This window comes from Rattus norvegicus, chromosome 20 (genome assembly GCF_036323735.1).
Source record: "Rattus norvegicus strain BN/NHsdMcwi chromosome 20, GRCr8, whole genome shotgun sequence".
Lineage (NCBI taxonomy): Eukaryota > Metazoa > Chordata > Mammalia > Rodentia > Muridae > Rattus > Rattus norvegicus.
This window is the reverse complement of record NC_086038.1, coordinates 9089364-9108666: the sequence shown is the minus strand read 5'-3', so window position 1 is coordinate 9108666 and position 19303 is coordinate 9089364. Positions and strand designations below refer to the sequence as shown.

At 49.3% G+C, this 19303-nt stretch overlaps 1 non-coding gene across 1 annotated transcript; it reads left to right on the top strand.

Moving 5' to 3' along the window:
- The first annotated feature begins 7770 nt into the window (after positions 1 to 7770).
- Positions 7771 to 7913, top strand: LOC120099076 (small nucleolar RNA SNORA48). Its single transcript, XR_005497897.1, has one exon. It is a non-coding gene; the product is annotated as a small nucleolar RNA SNORA48 (small nucleolar RNA).
- Positions 7914 to 19303: the final 11390 nt, after the last annotated feature.

Below are 19303 nucleotides of genomic sequence, written 5' to 3'. Positions count from 1 at the left end.
ACAAGGCCACACCTCCTAATAGTGCCACTCTCTGGGCACCATACAAACCATCACAGCCTTCCAGCCCACAGAAGTGGAGGACACAAATGCCCGTCTTCTATAAGCTACCCAGTCTCTGGCGTTTCGTTCGTTTCAGCAGCTCAACCTGACCTAAGGCAATGCTAGCACGGAAGGCCAGTACCTCACTGCATCAGACACCTAGAAACCTGAGTGTAACTCTAGGCTCAATGTCTAGACTATGCAAAGAAATGCTACAATTCAATAGCAAAACCTTCAGCCTTGTATTTAAAGCCGTACACAGGCTATGAATAGGAAACTCACATAAGGAACCCAGATGTCCAGTGAACACTCAAGAAGATGCTCAGAGTGGCCAGTAGGTGCAAAGCTGGGAATTACAACACTGCCTCTTTCCACTCACTCCTGCCCCACAGTCAGCTTTCTGTTCCTGTAACAGAATACCTGAGGCAATCCTCTTTAAAAATGAAAAAAAAAAACTTTATTTTGTCTCATGGGTTCAAAGCTTTCAGTCTGTGGCGGTCTGAATAAGAATGGCCTCCTCCACAGACTCATGTGTTTGAATATTTGGTCACTAGGGAGTGGCACTATTAAGAGGCGTGGCCTTGTTGGAGCGGGCGTGGCCTTGTAGTGGGCGTGGCCTTGTTGGGGTGGGCGTGGCCGTGTTGGGGGAAGTGTGGCACTGAGCACTGGGAGCAGGGCTTTGAGGTCCCAGATGCTCACCAGGCTAGTAGCTCATGGTCTCTTCCTGCTGTCTGTGTAGAAGTAGAACTCTCAGCTCCTTCTCCAGCACCCTGTCTGCCTGCATGCTGCTCTGCTTCCCGACACGATGACAATAGACCAAAGTTCTAAACTGTAAGCCAGCCCCAATTAAATGTTTTTCTTTATAAGAGTTGCTATGGTCATGGTATCTCTTCACAGTAATTGACCCCTAGAGATTGTCGCTTGGTCAGTAGAGAAGCAGCAAAGCGTGGCAGCTGCACAGGAGGAAGCCTTTACCTCTTTGGGACCCTGAAGAGAAATACAGAAAGAGCTATATCCGTTGAAGGCCACATCCCAGTGACCTAAGATTGCTCACCGGGGTCAACCGTCTTGAAATAAGGTCACACCAAGCTACGACCAAGCCTCTAATGCATTGGCTTTTGGGGAACACATAAGATCTCAGGCCCAGCTCACACGAAACTACCCCAAGCATGGACCCCAAGCACACAGATGAGTTTCACTTCTGCCAAGCTCAGTGGTACTTAAAAGAAGGGAATGCTCCATGTAGGGCACCTTCTACAACAGGTGGTTGTGACTCCTCTGTCAGCCGGTCCTATTAAAGATCAAGGCTAGGTGTGGCTGTAAAATCATAAAAAATAAAATGGGGTCTTTTACCCCACACTAGGTCCGGCACTGCAGTGCCCTAAGATATCTGGTAGATATCGTCATCTCAGCCAGCAAAGCCTCTCACCCACTCTGCTCCATCCCATATCACACTGCCGATGGCTTCTCTCTGAGCAATCTCTCTACCCATCTAGTTCCCAAGGCAGGTTGCCATCATACCAGAAATGTACATCCCAATTCCATGGCGGCCTAGTGTCTCCAGTCACCACAAACTCTCTTGAACTTAAGTCGCCACAGGAAAGAACACACAACACAATAACCTCTGACTCAATTGATAAGATATAATTGCTAGACACACAAAACCCTGTACACATCCATACCTTAAGAATATTCATAGCATCTTGTAAATACACAGAGTGAAATCTTAACATCCGCCTCCATGTCCTCTCTGCTGCCTCTCTCCCCCTTGCTCCAGTCTCCTCCTCCTCTCTAAAACTTTTCTCCCGCCCATCCTTCCTTCTCATCCAATGACAGGCCTCGTTCTATCTTGTACCTGCCTTCACCTATATGACATCATCCTATAGGTAGGTGGCCCAGAAATCAAATGGCCTGCATGTAGGACACAAGGTGAGACGTGGCCGTGTGTGACTGCATCCTGTGCTCTAGGAAGTGACCCTGCTCTCCAAATCAGGTGCTAATTGCGTGACAAGATCCATCTCTAGCGGCATTTGGATATTTCAACAGCTCCTAATTTGTCCACTCTAATGATTTCTCATGACTTAAAAAAAGAAAGAGAGAAAAAAAGAAAGAAAGAAATTTGCAACGTATTTCATTAAAACAGAAAACCTAGCCATCCGACGTCAGATGTTTGGGTGCTTCATGACAAGGGACGTCACCATTGCAAGCACAGAAAAACCTGGTGGGTTTACTTTTAGCTGGGTGTTAGCATGAGGTGTTCAGCTCAGGGATGAAAGCCGGCTTCCGAGAACACTTTTCACCACTTACAAATGGCCTCTTTTCCAAAAAGAATTCAGGACGTCGGCTGGAGAAAAACCCACGTTTCTAAGAAGACAATAAGATCTTTCCATCTGTCAGGCGCTGCCCTGGGAATTCCTCTCTGGTCCTGTAAACATGAATTGTGCTCCTGAGAAGCCTTTGGGTTCCAAGTAGCATGGACGGTGGGTGTCGTTTAGCTTTATCCAGCCAGATTAAAAAAAGGTGCCTGGTCTGTCTGACTTCCCTCCAGTTCCTGGTTAGACCTGGATGATGGTGTTTTTCTAGACATGTGTGACCTTCCTCAGCCTTAGAGGGGTACATCATCATCCCTACTGGGAATGGCTCAGCAATTCCAAATCCTATCAGAAGATAAAAAGATACAGTAACATTGGGTATTATGGGTAGCAAGTATAACCACTTAGAGAGTCTGGGAAAATGCAAGGAGTAACATTGTGTCTTGTTGGGGTTGGGGATTTAGCTCAGTGGTAGAGCGCTTGCCTAGCAAGCGCAAGGCCCTGGGTTGGGTCCCCAGCTCCGGAAAAAAAAGAAAAGGGGGAAAAAAACCCCAAAAAACAAAAAAACAAACAAACAAAAAACCCAAAAAACATCGTGTCTTGTTGCAGCCTCACCCCACCCCCCCACCCCTGCCCCAAAGGTGGACGAGTCAGGATCCCTAAGGACACCTGATAGTAGGAGCTAGAGGGAGCACCAGGAAGCAGACAAGGGAGGACTTTTCACGTTTGTGAATGTTGAACCTGGTGTTGACGCTGTGCACCTGGATAACATGCAATGAGGTGAGCATTGTGAGGAATTCAAAGCTGTTGAAACTCAGTCCTCAGTCTGGGGCAGCCACTGACCCTATTATTCTAGAGATTCTCTGGCTCTCGGTGCCAAACTCTGCCAAATACCTCAGAACCACCTGGTTAGTCTCAATCACACAAAGGCCTCTGCCCCTTGGTTTAATTTTCTGTATTAGTTCTCTTGCTTACTGCCATCACAAAATGCCCGACAAAAGCCAGTTAAGGAAGGCAGGGGTTTACTTGAGAGCACGGTTTGAGGGTATAGTCCACGCTGGTGTGAAAGCATGGAGGAAGGGGTGGGAGGCAACTGCTCGCCTCGCATCTGCAGTCAGGCAGCAGAGAGCAATGATTGCTACCGCTCAACTTGCTGTCTACCTCCCGCCTTCTCTAGAACCATGGGATGGTGCCACCCGGAGAAACTGTTCTCTGCTCAGTTCACACTCCCCAAAGTGTGTTTCCATGGTGATTCTGAATCCCATCCTTTTGTCAATGAAGACCCGTTGTCATAACAACTTTCAAAATACAAGTCAAACCAGCGACTCAAACAGCAGCTTTAAAAACCCACACATTTTAAGCCAGGCAACCCAGTTTTCATGATTTGATTCTTACGTACCACAGAATGGCTGTGGAGAAAACAAGACCGATTTCCTTAATTAAACTGTGGTGTTTCTGAAGGCGCAGAAAACTTTGTGTGTGCACTAAAAACGCCTCCATCCACAGCATACGCTTGCCTGAAAATCTGAGCCAAGGTGTTGCAGGCAGTGTTTGTTGGCACTTGATGGGTGGGAATGTGAACTCACACTCTGTACGACCAGGACCATGGCTGAAGTGAAGCCACGTGCAGCAACATGGGTGAGCACAGCCAGAAACACCTCGGATTCGTCATTCACTCGATAGAATTGACTTTTGGCCATTGAGCACCCAGCAGCGTTTTCCCGCTGCCAATTTTTCTTTTTCTTTTAAATCCACAACTCCCCAATTCAGTTACGTGACCCACAGCCAAGAAGCTGTGTCTCAGAGGCAAAGGGAGATGACTTTGCTGAGTCTCTCAGAATCCTTGAATTGGAAGTGGAGTGCCAGGACAAACGGGCTCAGTATGAGGGCAGAGTCAGACTGAACATCGCCAACAGCAGGCAGGCAGCAAGGATTCGAAATACAACACAGATGCAGCTAGCTGTAGATTCCACGCTGGGAACTTGCCAGGCCCTAGAAATGATCCAGTGGTAGAACATGATCTATTCGTGGATTCATCCACACCTGGCAGCTTAAAAGATAAACTAAAAAAAAAAAAAAAAAAAAAAACGAAACAAAACAAAAACTAAAAAATGTCTGTCACCGGGTGCCTTCCCGCCTAGCACACTGACCTGCCTTCCTGAAAGGAACCAACCAATTGGCCGGGCTTCCTAGTTCACTGATCTAGACCTGACCAATAAGAGCGTCCCCGCTACCAGCCTCCTAAGTGGACTGGTTACGCTCACCATGTGACCTCGGTTGAGCCAGTCAGGGTCCTTCAAGCGTCTGATCTGGGAAGCAATGGGAGAAGCTGTTTGCTTCTAGAGACATTGTTAATCCAGATAATGGGTTTTGGGACTCTGCCAGCCTCCTCTCCAGCCTTGGAGGGACAGGAGGACATCACAGGGCCCCCTACCAAATAACCTGTGGGTTCCCTTTGTATGAGACAAGATCCACTTGTCCTGAGAAGCCTGTCTGAGGAAAATGGCAGTCCAGAGCCCATCTAAAAGGAGTGCTACTAAGGTGGGGCTTAGAAACTATTTTAAGCACATTATAGCCTAGTCCTCTCAATAGCTAATATCTCCCCTGATAGACAGAGGACTAGCTAATTCAGGTCACTCAAAAAGGCCAATGATTCACGTTTTACAGATACAGATAGACGATTATGTTATAGATAATTTTTTCAAGCATGCATACACTCTTGGACTTCTTCCCTTTCCCCTCTTCCCTCTCTCCATACCCCCCATCCCGTGTGTGTGCACACACGTGCTCTCTCATATATCCAGGGTGTTATTTATGAGCTGAAATCAGTTTCTCCAGGTGCTGGGACGTCCCCAGAGTAGTAATTTCCTAAATGATACCCCATCATTCTGGAAGAGTTAATAAAACTTCTCAGACAATACCGGCCTCACTTTTCTCAGAGTCATTTTCAAATCGGTTAAGTCAAGCTGAACACTTCTAGAACGCTCTGAGCTTCCTTATGTCAAAAGGATTTCACACAGCTTCCTCTGGTGGAGGGCTTTGAGGAGTCTGAAGTGGTAATTTAGAATGTTCTGGAGCCATAGAATGCTTCACAAGGAACACGTCTAGCTAATTCCCCCTGAATGTCTTCTAGACTCCCTGGGATATCCACAGTCTCCAGATCAGAGGTCCCCTCTCCCTGCCACCATACCACAGCTCTCCACAGTGGCGTGGCCCAGACAGACCTAGGACTGACCCTTTCATCAGATCCCAGACCCTTTTAGGCTCAGAAAGGTTCTCTATTGGATGACAGACACCAGGAATTTCCAGCCTCCAACCCAGCCAGCCACTTTCACTGTATCTACCCAGGCCCTTGTTGGAGTCCAGGGGGTTTAGCCACTTCCCAAGGCAGTCCTCTCTCCTCCCCACTCAAATCGAGAGCCACAAGGAGTCTCAGACGGGTGTAACTCAGAGAGGTGGTATCTATGAGAGATGAACCTGTGGGGGGCCAGGACAGGTTGCTGCATCTCTCTCACAGAAGCTTGCCTGGGTTTCAACGAAGACTCCATGATACAGAGTGTGGGAAACCGCAACTGAACTACACATGCCTGGAGAAGAAGAAAGTTCCAGAACAGATGGGTAGCTATGCTGTGTACATTGTCTTCTTGTTTGGGGCGTGGAGCGACATGGGTCTTCTTCCACCATAGCAGTAGGAGATGGACCCAACAGAATCCCAACTCACATGCTTAGTAAATAGACAAGGGGGAGTGAATTTAAGGGGGGGATGAATTAATTTAATTAAGTATATCCCCTTTAAACAAGACCATGTGCATGCCTAAAGACCCCTCTTTGAAACGAGTCCTCTTCTATACTAGCTTAGAACCACCCAAAAGGGGGAAAAATATTATTTCTGGTTTTTAATTTATTTATGTAGAAACATTCAATAAAGCACATTGTGAACTTTTTTTTTTTCCCCTAGCCATCTCAACATTTCAAGGCTTCGAGAACGACCCGAAGGTCAGCCAAGCATGGTTAAAAAAAAAAAAAAAAAAAAAAAAAAAGGCCATAATGCTGGAATTGTTCCGGATTTAAAATGCTAGAAGAGAAATATTTCCCCATCCTTGTGTTCCAGCGGAGCCGAGAACACTGCCGCCCATTGTCAGCAGCCTTGGCCTCATCCAGCCCAGAGCCCTCACCCAGCCACTTCACACGGCCACCGGCACAGATCAACCGAGCACTCAGGCCCATCCTAAGCATGGATTCTAACCATATCATTAAGCAGGCGGTACAGTAGTTGAGTTCTAGAAGGTTTTTTTGTGTTGGATAAAGATGCTAAGCTTCCTCAGTATCCCCAGGGAGATCAGGAGCAAGCGTGAGACCCTGAGTCACTTTCCAAAGGCAGCTAGAAGGAGGGCCACATGTGATCTGGTCCTCTTCCCTGAACCCTACCTACAGTCACACGCATTCTAATGCAAACACACCCCAGGGCTCTGGACTTGATACACACTCAAGTGTCTAGAGGGAGGCCAAAGCAAGGACTGCAGAAGGCCTCACTGCAGTTGGGGGACTTTTATAGTCAGGTCACTGGGACCTACCATGATGGCCCCTGCTGGCCTTCTTCTTGCTGAATCTTGCGTGAAAGGTTAATGGTGATGGTGGAGACAAGGGAAGACACACCCAAGAGCCATTGTTTGGTCTGTTGGCTGGGACATGCCCAAGCCCGTGTTCGGTGTTTGTGTTTCTGTGGCCTCATCCCTCTGTCACCCTTCCAGCCAGTTGGCAGGCAGAAAACGAGTGATGGCCCAATGTTTGCTGAACTCCTGCCCAATACTGGGCATTGTTTTAGTTCCAGGATGAACAGATACGGCTTTGTCTCTCAAGGACCTTATTGTCCATTGCAGAAGAAAGACAAACAAATAAAAACAACATTAAATTAACAATGTCACAATCAGAGCACAAACGGTGTGCACCAGAAGTCAGAGAAGAAGCCATTTATTCCCTACGGTGTCTTGGTGTGTGGCGACCGTGACAAGCCACTTGTAAATAGTTGTCAGTTCTGTGGTGATGTTTTAGAAGACCTGCTTGAAACCAATCTGGGTGCTATGCGACTCCTAATGTGTAAAGGTGAAATACACACAAACAGCCATAGATAAGGAGGGCAAAGGCCATGGAGCAACAGGTGAGGCTCTGAGGCTCTTACCCTGCCCAGGCGAGGAGAGTCACCCGCGGGTGCCCGCTCACAAGTAACCCATGCTGTAGGCGCAACATTGAAAATCTTCACAACACTGAAGAAGGAAACAAGACAACTGGAGATCCCACAGCAGAGAGCAAGACTTTGTCTAAATCTCTTACCTCAATGGAAGAAGTACTCACTCTGCAATTGACCAAAATAAAGAGGGAAATAAGATGAAGGAAACATCCCTACCCAACCCCCACCCTCCACTCCCAACAGTGGGCAAAGGGGCACCTTATCCTTGGTGGTGTTCTTATACCAGTCAGGGGCAGAGCAGATGACAATGCTTTGTTCATCCTAGTTTGATGCCTGACTTGGTGGCCAGGCTGTCTTATGCCTAGGACTCATAAAAGTCAAATCAAATCAAATCAAATCTCTGATTCCTGACTGTGAATACAACACGGCCGGGTGCCTCAAGCCTCTGCCATCATGACTTCTCCTGCCATGATGGACTGTGCCTTCAAACTCAGAGCCCCAAACTCACCCTTCCTTCCTGATTTCCATCCAACTTCCGGCCCCCACAGCAGCAAGACCCTGCAATTAGTGCAGAAGATGTGGCTGTCACAGATACTATGTCTACTCAAAGGAAACACTTTGACACTTTGTATCTGGACACTAAGAAAGATGTTTTGAGAAATGACCAGACCCCACTCCTGGTACTAAAGTTTTATCACTGTTATGACCAGACAACTGACAGAAGCAAATTAATGAGGGATGATTTTTATTTTGGTTCAGATGCTTCAGCCTACAGTCCTTGCTTCTGTTGTTCTGGTGAAGCAGAATGTCAAAGTGGACTGAATGTGGAGGGTGGGAGGGCGCTTCCTGAACATGTTGTGTAGGGAGCAGAAAGAGTAAAGACCAGTGACTAATTTTGGTCCCATCTTCTTCTTTTTTTTTTTTTTTGTTCTTTTTTTTTTCGGAGCTGGGGACCGAACCCAGGGCCTTGCGCTTCCTAGGTAAGCGCTCTACCACTGAGCTAAATCCCCAGCCCCTGGTCCCATCTTCTAAGGTTGACAGACTGTTCTAAAAACCACCACTTCCCGGAAGTCAAAACAGCCAACGCCTAAGACTGTGAGGGACATTCATAGCCAAATGTGCTGGTGCAATTTTAAAAGTTTAAAAGCAACTAGCATTGGAAAATTAAATATTCTTGCCTCAATGGTTGATAGATTATGCAGAGAGAAAGTACTAAGAATTCTTTTTGTACCTGAGAGCAAAGTATTAGCCACTGTGGACCAAACAGCCTGCTCTTGACTCCTTGACTCTGCCTTTTCAACTTTGGGGTCCTAGAGAGCTGTGGACAATTGTCAAACCATGGTTGAATTAGAAATGCAAGAGCTTGACACCTACACCCCCCACCCCTCAAAAAAATCAGTACAACAATTCTGTGTAGTTTAATTGGTAACACAAATTTACAATATTAAATGTCTATTATTTATAAATCACACGCATTCTGTTTAGCAAGAAGTAGAGTGGGGAGGGGGGCTGGAGAGATGGCTCAGAGGTCAAAAGCACTGCTGCTGTTCCAGAGGACCTTAGCTTGGATCCCAGCATGCATGATGGGTAGCTAACAATTGCCTGTAACTCCTGCTCCAGGGGGGTCGGATGACCCTTCTAGCCTGTACAGATGCAGTACTCGTGTAGGAATCAGACACACACACATGAGATATAAAAAGATGAATCCTTGTGAGAGGAGGAACAGAACAGTATATGCGCGCGCGCGCACACACACACACACAGAGAGAGAGAGAGAGAGAGACAGACAGAGAGAGACAGAGACAGAGACAGAGACAGAGACAGAGACACACGCACACACGCACACACGCACACACGCACACATGCATGCACACACAGACAGGGTATTCCTATGGGGAGCTAGTTGCTGATGTTTTCACATCTGGACTATGGCCTTCCCAGCCATCTGCTGCCCAGCCTCACCTTCTGAGTTATTCAGTTGTCCCAGCACCCCACGCTTGTCCCTATGTACAACAGTTCTGAGGAGCAGCAGCGGTTGGAACTGGAGTGGGCATGTTGCAGAGTCAAAGTTGTGGAGAAATACCAGGAGACAGGTCCTCAACCTCCAGGGAGTACAGCGCTCTGTCCCTTTGACCATGGCCCAGCAAACCCCATAGACTGCTCATCTTGGGAAGCTGAGGACCCTTGTGTGTTATTTCCAACCCCTCTCCTGAACTTGTAGCCCTCGACTGCAGCATCCTGGCTCCCTCCACAGTCCATGTGATTCAGGGCTCTCTCCTCCTGTGATATATGACAGGCCTCTGGGTTAACCTGAGGGCCTGGGCCAGCCCTGCGACACTGACCTATTGAGGGTCTGGAAATAGGGACAGCAGAGCGACTTCAACAGATGGTTGTGGAGAGTAAATGGGAATGAAAGGGGAAGGACTGTTACAGTATTGATGACCAGGCACAGAAGGCACGGGGCACAAGGAGCTGAGTCCTTGAAGCCAGAGTCTGGGAGGCCAAGGGCCACTCTCCAATGTAGAATCAGCAGATGAGTGTCCCCAGAACCTGCCACTGTGTATTGTTCACAGAGGCAGCAGGCTGCTTGATGCCTTCTCTAGCCCGTGGCTCTGAGCCAGCGAGGCTGGTGGTTCTGCATGCGCCTTTGTCCTTTAGCAATGAGCTGAAAGCCATCCTAGGGTGTGGCCGCTTCATAGAATGTTCCCATGGACCCCTGTCCTCAGCCGTGATCGCGGTTGAGTGCCACACTCAGTGCCTCTTGTGCCTGCCTTCCGTCCCACCAGCATCTGCACCTGAGAGTGGGCGTGGTTGGCACAGAAGCTACAACTGCCACCAGTGCCTAGAGGCTGGACACAGGTTGGGGCAGTTTATCTTTCACAACACAGCTGTGAGAGCGGAGAGGCTAAAACCCAGCACGTACCGCCCACACACTCACATGCCCCAACTGGACAGACTTCTCCTTCCCTTTTTAGCTCCTGCCAAGGCAGTGATCCCCAGTCCTCTCTGGGTCAAAGGTATGAACCTCACTGTCCTGAAAATTCCCCAGATTAAGCCTGTGGCTGGCAGGACAGACTAGGGGAAAAGTTGGGGGTGTGTGTGCGGGGGGGGGGGGCATTGCCACAGGTGGTCTTAGATTTCCCTTGTGTCCTGCTTCCAGGTTGATGGGGTAGGTGGGAAGCCTGAGTGTGGGGGTGAAGGGCTGGGGGCTGCCTCAGGGTGTCAGGAAGCTTCCCCAGCAGGAGGTTGGGGCCCCTGGAAAGACGGAAAGTTTGCCCGGAGTTACTATCTGGACAGTAAATAGTTGTTCTATTGCGGGGGGGGGGGGGATCCTCCAAAGTTTCAGGACAGGGTTTGTGGGTGCCTATGGAATTCAGGTAGTTTGCTGTCTTCCAGAATTACAGTAAGGACCCACCATCCACAACCCCTGCAGTCTTGCCCAGAGTGTAGAGATTGGTTGCAAAGAGGAAGGGATCCCTTCGGTGTTCTGTGGTCACCACGATCTGGGGTCCGCCCAAGCAGCTTGTGAAAGAAACTTTAAGCTACTGTTGCCCAGAATGCAGGAGTACCTGTGAGAAATCAGAGGGGTGCCGCTTGGGGATCCACAATGTCTGTGTCGGTGTAGGTAGAGGAAAGTCTGACCAGTAGAGTGGCTATTGGCAGGACCTAGCCAGGCCCCCCAGAAATGCCATTCCTGCTAGCAAACCCTGGATAAGCTTTGAGACTGGAATGTAGAGCACCCCCCCCGACTTTTCTGCCTCCCACAACCCAATTCTTGACGTACGCTGGCAGATCTGGGCCCCTGGGATGATATTGCGAGCCTAGTACTTCCTATTCTGTATCATAGTCTTTGGGGACAAGGATTGTTCTTTATTTCCCCCACGATGGCTCCCTTTGGAGTCTGGGAAAACGTAGGAAGTACACAGACCATGTTTTTGGGAGGGTGGAGGTTTTCCACAGGAACTCAGGTCCCCCAGAGAATTATGGGTACCGTCAAGCTTCAACTGGCCTTTGCCGGCAAACGTCTTTATACAAGGCTGTGGTGGCTTATGGTCTTAGCCTTTTTCTGTACTAGTTACTGTCATGTAACTAGTGATCTTGCAGAAAAATCCTCTGTGGACTCTGCGGGGGCCGACACAAAGGAATACATCTTGATTCTTACACCTTGACCTTCTTGGCTTAATGGCCCTCTCAGCTCTAAGGCTCTTCCCACAGCGCCCTCTAGAGGTGAGTCTCTAGGACCGCAGCCTCCAGCTCTTGTCCTTTGCAACACTCGCAATCGGTTCCCTGCAGCAGCAAGTATCCGTTTGGGGTTTGAAAAACGCCAAAGAAGATTCAAGTCTTGGTCAGAGCAACGGGAGAGAGATAACTGTCTTACATTCTCCCAGTACTTTAAGGACATACTCAGGCTAACTGTGGTTTGTCAAACCAGAAACTCCTCCCTATCCCACCTATGGGGGGGGGGCGTGCACGTGCGCACCCCTCCCCCCCAATATGCGGAAGCTGTGAAGGATTGGGGTCAAGCTAGAGGTGCCATGTACCCGAGTCTTGCTCAAAACAGCCCTGCATCATGACATCTCTCTCAAGCCTGGTGACCATATGCCATTACCGCCAGAGTCCAGTGTAGCATCGGACCCCTGAAGACTGGGAGGGGCTCCTCCTGTGGACTAGCGCAGGAAAAGCTGTGATTTAGTCTATGGTCCTTTACTGATACGGTCCAGAAATGGAGAAGAACCATCCCCCACTGGGACTTTCCTGGGTGGTTTTTCTCGTGCCCAGCCTCCACTCTGCCCTCCCCCAATGTTCACCAGAAGGCCATAACTTCAGGAGCATCTCGCTGCCGGGGACACCAGCAGTCTGGTCTCCACTCAGCTTGGCTCCTGTGGACACTGGTCTGCCCATGCCCAGCCATCAAAGTTTCTGGGACCAATTGATTGAAATTTTACAAGCCCCGTGAGAAGAAGGTCGTGGGTGCTTGCATTTCCTAAAACGCCATTTCTGGGGTAGCAGGTTCAGGGTCTCTTATCCACGGGGCTTGCAAACAAAAGTGCTCTTGGGAATGTTTGCATATTTCTAATTCGGCATCTTCTGGTCAAGACCCAAGTTTAAAGGTAAAGTTGTGTATGCGTCGTGAACTTACCCACACCCCAAGAAGTTAAATACCGTTTTTTGATGTACTTAAACTTCACGGCAGCCCATCTACTGAATGAGGTGAGGTGTGGAACTTTCCATATGGAGTGTCTCTTACACACACACACACACACACCTTTTGATGGTTGCACACACACACACACACACACACACACACACACACACACAGGGAAGTAGCATGAATTTCATATATTTGGGTAGTGGATGCTTGGGCTTTATCAACTCCAGCCCACGAAGGCACAGCTGTTGGCCATGTTCTGGACTTTCCTCTCCCAGAAAGCTCAGGGTCTCTCACTCACTACTGCCATTTCTGGGAATATCTGTGTACTGCGGCTTCTCTGCCTTGTTTCTTTCTCTTGCCAGGAATCTCCCTACCACAAGGCTGAGAAGGCCCTGACTCAGCCTCTTTTCCGGATAAAGACGTGGCTTGCAAGCTGGCCTGCTTTTCTGAACATCGCTTCATACTTGTTCTGCTGAAGCCGATGTGGACCAGGATTCAGGCACAGCTGATTAGTACCTGTGCAGATGCTCATTCTGAACGCGCGCGCGAGCGTGTGTGTGTGTGTGTATGTGTGTGTGTGTGTGTGTGTGTGTGTGTGTGTGCGCGCGTGCCAGGCTGATTTCCCACCGAATGTACTGAATAGGAATTTATCTCCTTCCCTCTTGACTGTACTGCTGTCTGTTTGTTGTTTGTACCTGTTTCTATCTCTCATATTGCAAGATCCAGAGAGAAAGACCTGCTTTCATTGGACTCCGAAATCACTGGCATCGACCTTGACACAAACCTGAAAACCCAGCTTCCTAAGCAGAGTTTGGCAGACTTAGAGAAAGAAGCCTGGATGATTCCACTCTCAGACTCCTACCTGGTCCATGCTTGCTAACAGCCCCACTCGGAGCCCAGGCTGGGCACCAATGGCCACTGTCATCGCTAGAGATTCAGAGCTTGTGAAATGGGAGCCGATGCCTCCCTAGAGGAAGACCAGGGATTCCAGCCCCAAAGACTAAAGGTTTTGGTCTGATCCGTTCACCACAGCTCCATCTCCCAGGTAGCATGTGGACCTCCCTCCTGCCCACCTGAGGCCTCAGCCCGGTGTGGGGTTACCATGGTTACCAACATGCTTGCTTTAACGGCCATCTCTGCTACTCTATAAAAGGATATTTAGAAATGCTTTTAGAGACGCGTGAAGTATCAGGCTGAATATGATCTGAGGAGGCCTTCCGCCACATATTCTGTCCCCTCCCATAGCCACCTACAGTCTGTACAAACTGAGAAACCCTGAGCTAGGATTGCCTGGTCCTTTGTTCGGCTCTGCCTCGTCTGGGTTGGAATGAGGTTCTCACTCTGAAGGGAAACCAGAGCTGGAGACAGGAAGAGGCTGGATCCTACAACCTTGGGAATCAAGCATGCAGAGCCATATCCCTGAGCACTGGGACGGAGAGACTTTGCTCCTACAGGTCCTCACCACATGTTCTTTTTTTTTTTTTTTTTTTCCTTCCCGGAACTGAGGATCGAACCCAGGGCCTTGCGCTTGCTAGGCAAGCGCTCTACTACTGAGCTAAATCCCCAACCCCTGACCACATGTTCTTGATGCAGTAAAGATGGCAGAGGAGCAAGAAACACTCAGACCCTACGTGTTTCAGACCGGTTCTCGGGGATGGGGGAGGTCCTGGGGTGTGAGGTATAAGTAAGCTCTTAGAATCTCCCACTCTAGCCGCTCTGGCCAAAGAGAAGCTATGTTAGGGAGAGGCATATCGTCAAACTGTTTGAAATACTTGATCTCAAGAACTAAAATTTCCCCTGAGAGCCTCATCCCCCACCCCAGGAAGAGATTTCACACAGTTCCCACAGTTTGCAGGAGAGATTAGAACTCAGACAACGTGTGTGTGTGTGTGTGTGTGTGTGTGTGTGTGTGTGTGTGTTTTCATGGTGGGTGGGGGTACAATTTGAACAAGATTGTGTAGTGAGAATTTTGGTTTCTTTAAACACACACACACACACACACACACACACACACACACACACACACACCACACAGAGGAATGTGCTTTCGTTTTATACAAGTACACTGTAGCTGTCCTCAGACACACCAAAAGAGGGCATCAGATCTCATTACAGATGGTTGTGAGCCACCATGTGGTTGCTGGAGTTTGAACTCAGGACCTCTGGAAGAGCAGTCTGTGCTCTTAACCATTGAGCCATCTCTCCAGCCCGTGCTTTCATTTTTTTTTTTTTTTTTGGTTCTTTTTTTCGGAGCTGGGAACCGAACCCAGGGCCTTGCGCTTCCTAGGTAAGCGCTCTACCACTGAGCTAAATCCCCAGCCCCCCCCCCCCCGTGCTTTCATTTTAATTCCAGGTGTGGGATATGGGGCTGCTTCATAGCAGCTGGCTATGATTTGCCTCGTGCTCTAACAGAGGCGTGATTTTGGCCAGCTGCAGAGAGTTTCCTCGGTGTGTGATGAAGGAATTCTGGGGATTTTTCAGAGGGTGTATTCACGCTAGCAGCATGGTGGATTGTTGGTGGCAGTCTACTAAATAGTTGTACACAATGAAGAAACAAGAAGAAAACAGATATCCTGACCGCAAAGATCAAACTTGCCCCCAACTAGCTCGAAGCCCCTACCCAGCAGGAAGTAGTCTAAGGATAATGTCGTCCCTCTTCCAACCCCTGATTTTTTTTTCAGGAAGCTCCTCCCTTCCCCACTCTATCCTTTTTTCTCTCTTATCTAGTGTTGGGGGCGGGGGTGAGAGGGGGAAAGAAGAGCCCACAAAGTAGCAAAAGTCTAAGCTACAGAACTGCTTAGCTTTGCCCTTCATTTAAGCCTGATCCTCGTGTGAGTGCCCCCACAGAAAGACTTGGGGGGAATCACTGGATCCCTTTGTTCTTCCGAATGTGGACAAGATGAATCACCCTTAACTCTCAGTTTCATACTGTTGTCTTTTTAATTGGCGATCTTGAGGACAAACAGCCAAGCCTAATTTACTGGGGTTGTCTGGGCCCAAGCTTTGACCCGAATCATACCAGCACGTGATGACTGTTTGCCCACCTGGGCCTGGGTGATGCCACTGCTGTAGGAGTATAAGCTCACACGGTCCTCTGTGTCTGAGGCTCTGGGTCATGCTGTGAGTGTGTGTGTGTGTGTGTGTGTGTGTGCGCGCGCGCGCGTATGTGCGCGCGCGTGCACACAAACGTCTTTGGGGCCTGGCCTTTGAGAAGCCAAGGAGGCACATTCAAGTATCATTAACCAGGTGACTGATCCCCAGTAATAACCCCAGATGCGAAGCTTGAGTGGGCTTCACTGGGGGATCCATGTCGGTCCCTCTCCCAGTATGATCACATACAGAGGCCAGATCCACTGCTACTGGAGGACAGCCAAGCCAGTGTCTTCTTCTCTGCCCAGCATCACAGTCAGTCAGGGTTCCTTCAGAGCAAAGGGGAGCTTAAATGTACATCACATGTTCTGTGGCACTGCCTGGCACATGGTAAAGGATCAATAGGCGTCACCATGAAAAATCTAGCCTCTAGGGTCGAGAGATGACCCAGTCAGTAAAGAGCTTGCCATGTAACCTTGAGGACCTGAGTCTGGTCCCCAGGACCTACACAAAAAGCTGGTCCTGGAAGGCCGGGGAGTGGCTGGAAACCACTGGATTTGGAGTTGGTACCAGGGACTTAGCTCTGGGCTCTGCTAATCAGGCAAAGCACACAGAGATTCTCCCTATGAGAGCCATGGCCCTCTTGTGGGTGGAGTTCGGAGAGAATTCAGAGAGGAACTGGGTAAGAAGAGACGTAGGCTATGTCTAGGAGATGCCAGGCTAATGAGAAGGAAAGGTGGGCTGGAGCCTGAACAGGGCCTAGGTCTCTGTGGGATGCGCAGCCCTGGGACAGGACAGCTCGCTGTAGGCTTGCTGGGAGCACAGCTGAGTGCCCTGAAAGATCAACCATCATTCGGAAGGGAAACAAACCAGCCCTGGCTCAGGTTGTGGCCAAAGAGGTAGAGGTGTTTCCTGAACTTGAGAAACATCTGCCAGGGAGCTCAGGGACCCCAAGCCACCCATTGGACTCTCTGTCTAAAGTGGTTGTGATGGCTGTGGTAGCCAGGTATAGCAGGGTTCCCCACTCACAGTGCCCGTGGCTCCCGCCTACCTGTTGGTTCTGGTTTATACTGGCCTCTCTTCCTTGTGGCTTAGTCATGCTGAGTCAAAAGGAAGCAGGAAGTCAAAAGTCAAAAGCAGGAAGAGCAAATTAAACACATCGACAGGATTGGGGTGCGTACCAGGGCCCAGGAGCCACCTGTGTATCGAGCAACCATGGTCTCAGGCACTTGTCCATTACTCAGAGGGCCCTCAAGTTCCATCCCTGGACCCCACATTCACACTAACAAAACCAACACAAGTCAACAGACTCATTAGCTTTCCACAATCCTTCTGTACCTGAGTAGGGGAGTCCGGATGCTTCACGAAACAAATGGAATAAATTAAACTTCTAAACTTGGTTTTTAAAATGTCTGAGGGGGATTTAATTAGCAGGATGGTTGATGAGGTTTTTGTGGCCAGAGTTTGGCCAAACATGCAAACGAGGGCCCCTTGGAACGTGATTTGAAAATTCCCAGATGTACTAGCTAAATAAGTAAAATTCCGGGCTGGAGAGATGGCTCAGTGGTTAAGAGCACTGACTGCTCTTCCAGAGGTCCTGAGTTCAAATCCCAGTAGCCACATGGTGGCTCACAACCATCTGTAATGGGATCTGATGGCCTCTTCTGGTGTGTCTGAAGACAGCGACAGTGTGCTTCCAGACAGGAACTGAAATCTGAGACAGCCTGAGTACTCTGATCCGCTGCTCTGAGGAGGACCCAGGTGGGCTAACTTAATGGACACCCATCTGGTAAGCGGTCATCTGTGACAGTGGGAAGGGATGGGACAGGTCCAATATACCTGCACAGGGGAGAGGGGCCGGAGGGAGCCATACTGCTCTTGTGAAACTAAATTAGTATTGGTGCCCGCTCTGGAGAAAGAGAACCAGGAGCCATTCCCTGGATCGGACATCTACGATAGCAGCTCAGCTCCTTGGGGAACCTGGATGCCATTAGAAATAGGATTCATCGCCAAGAAATGCCACGGGCTTCTAGGGGCTGAGATCATCGACAGCAAGCCGATCTCGATAGTTCAATAGACAGGAAGGGGAAAGGCGCAAAAAAGAGGGCTCCTGGGGGAAGCTAGTGACTCCTGTAAGGTTAACTTGTTTATAGGTACAGCTTGAAAGTCAAATGGCTACTCCCTCCTCTGAAGCAGCTCCAGACCTCAGCATAGGGACATGGTGAGCCAGAGGCCATTCCAGCTACTCTGGTGACATCCTCAGCCAGGGTTCCTGTAACTTTAATTTTTTTTAAGCCCACTTTTGATGATGGTCCTTAAATGCTTTAACCTCCCTCCTAGCCTGCTGCCCACCAGAGGTAGTGGGAAAGAAAGGATATGGGGAACCTGTTTAGAAATGGTTCTTTGGAGAAAAATCCCATTCGTGCCGTCAGGAAATCAGCAGTTCAGTTCACGGGCCAGCAGCAGAAGCTGGATCACTCGTGGATGTTTGGCAGGTATACCAGAAGTCCAGTTCAGCAGAGTAGGGTTAGCAAACCAATCGTCAGCAGGGGGCGCTGCCTAGCAGAGACATCTAGGCCTCAGCCTCCGTACAAGTCAGCAGGAGGGACCAGGTCCGGCTGAACACCAGGAAAAGTTCTCAGTCAAGCCTCCCTCAGTGAAGATGGGAGAAGGCACAAGGCAATTGTTGTCCAGCCAGCTCTACAGGCAACCCAAGCTCAGCCTACATTATAGTCTGTTGCGTCCTTTTTATATTCCCTCCAAACATCATGCGTCCTCCACGGTCTTGCCTCAGTGAGCAAGTCTGTCTCAGCTGGCATCACGCTGCCAATCGGCCCGAGTCTACTGAAGCAGTAAGAAACTGCGACACACTACCAGAATTTTTTTTGGGGGTGCATTTCTTTCTATGGAGTCCCAACAAATGGCACTCAGTGTAAGGCAGACCAATACATGTATGTTGTTAGCAAAAAAAAAAAAAATACTTCACGTGTCCTTTCATGGGCTTAGCAGAACACCCTCTCTCCTGTGTCTGCCTCAGTGAAAACGTTCCCCCACCAGTCTGCCTTAGTCTTCCACAATTTTCCAACACAATTCACTTTCCAAAGAACCCTTTAGTTTCCACTTCAGGCTCCAGCACAGGCTCCTGCCCTGGATGCCCTCATGCCCGCCCAAGGTTCCTAGGGCAGCACTTGGAAGTCCTGGAGGTGGGAGCTCCAGCAGGAGTAAGCGCTAACAGCCTGTCTGGAGACATCCCAGGTTTGCTGGGGGCGGGGTGTGTGTGTGTGTGTGTGTGTGTGTGTGTGTCCACTTACCTGCCCCAGGCCCCGAGATTTATGCAAGCTATATCTACTTCTTCCTCTCTAGGCTCCCTCTAGGCTATGTAAGCCCACTGTGCTCATCCCTGTATGCGGGGGTTGTGCCAGTCCAGCCACTGCTCGAAGCAGCCAGATCTTCACTTTGCAGATTAAGCGGATGGTGACCAAGAACCATGGTGGCCAAGGTTGGATTGGCGGCCCTGGTACA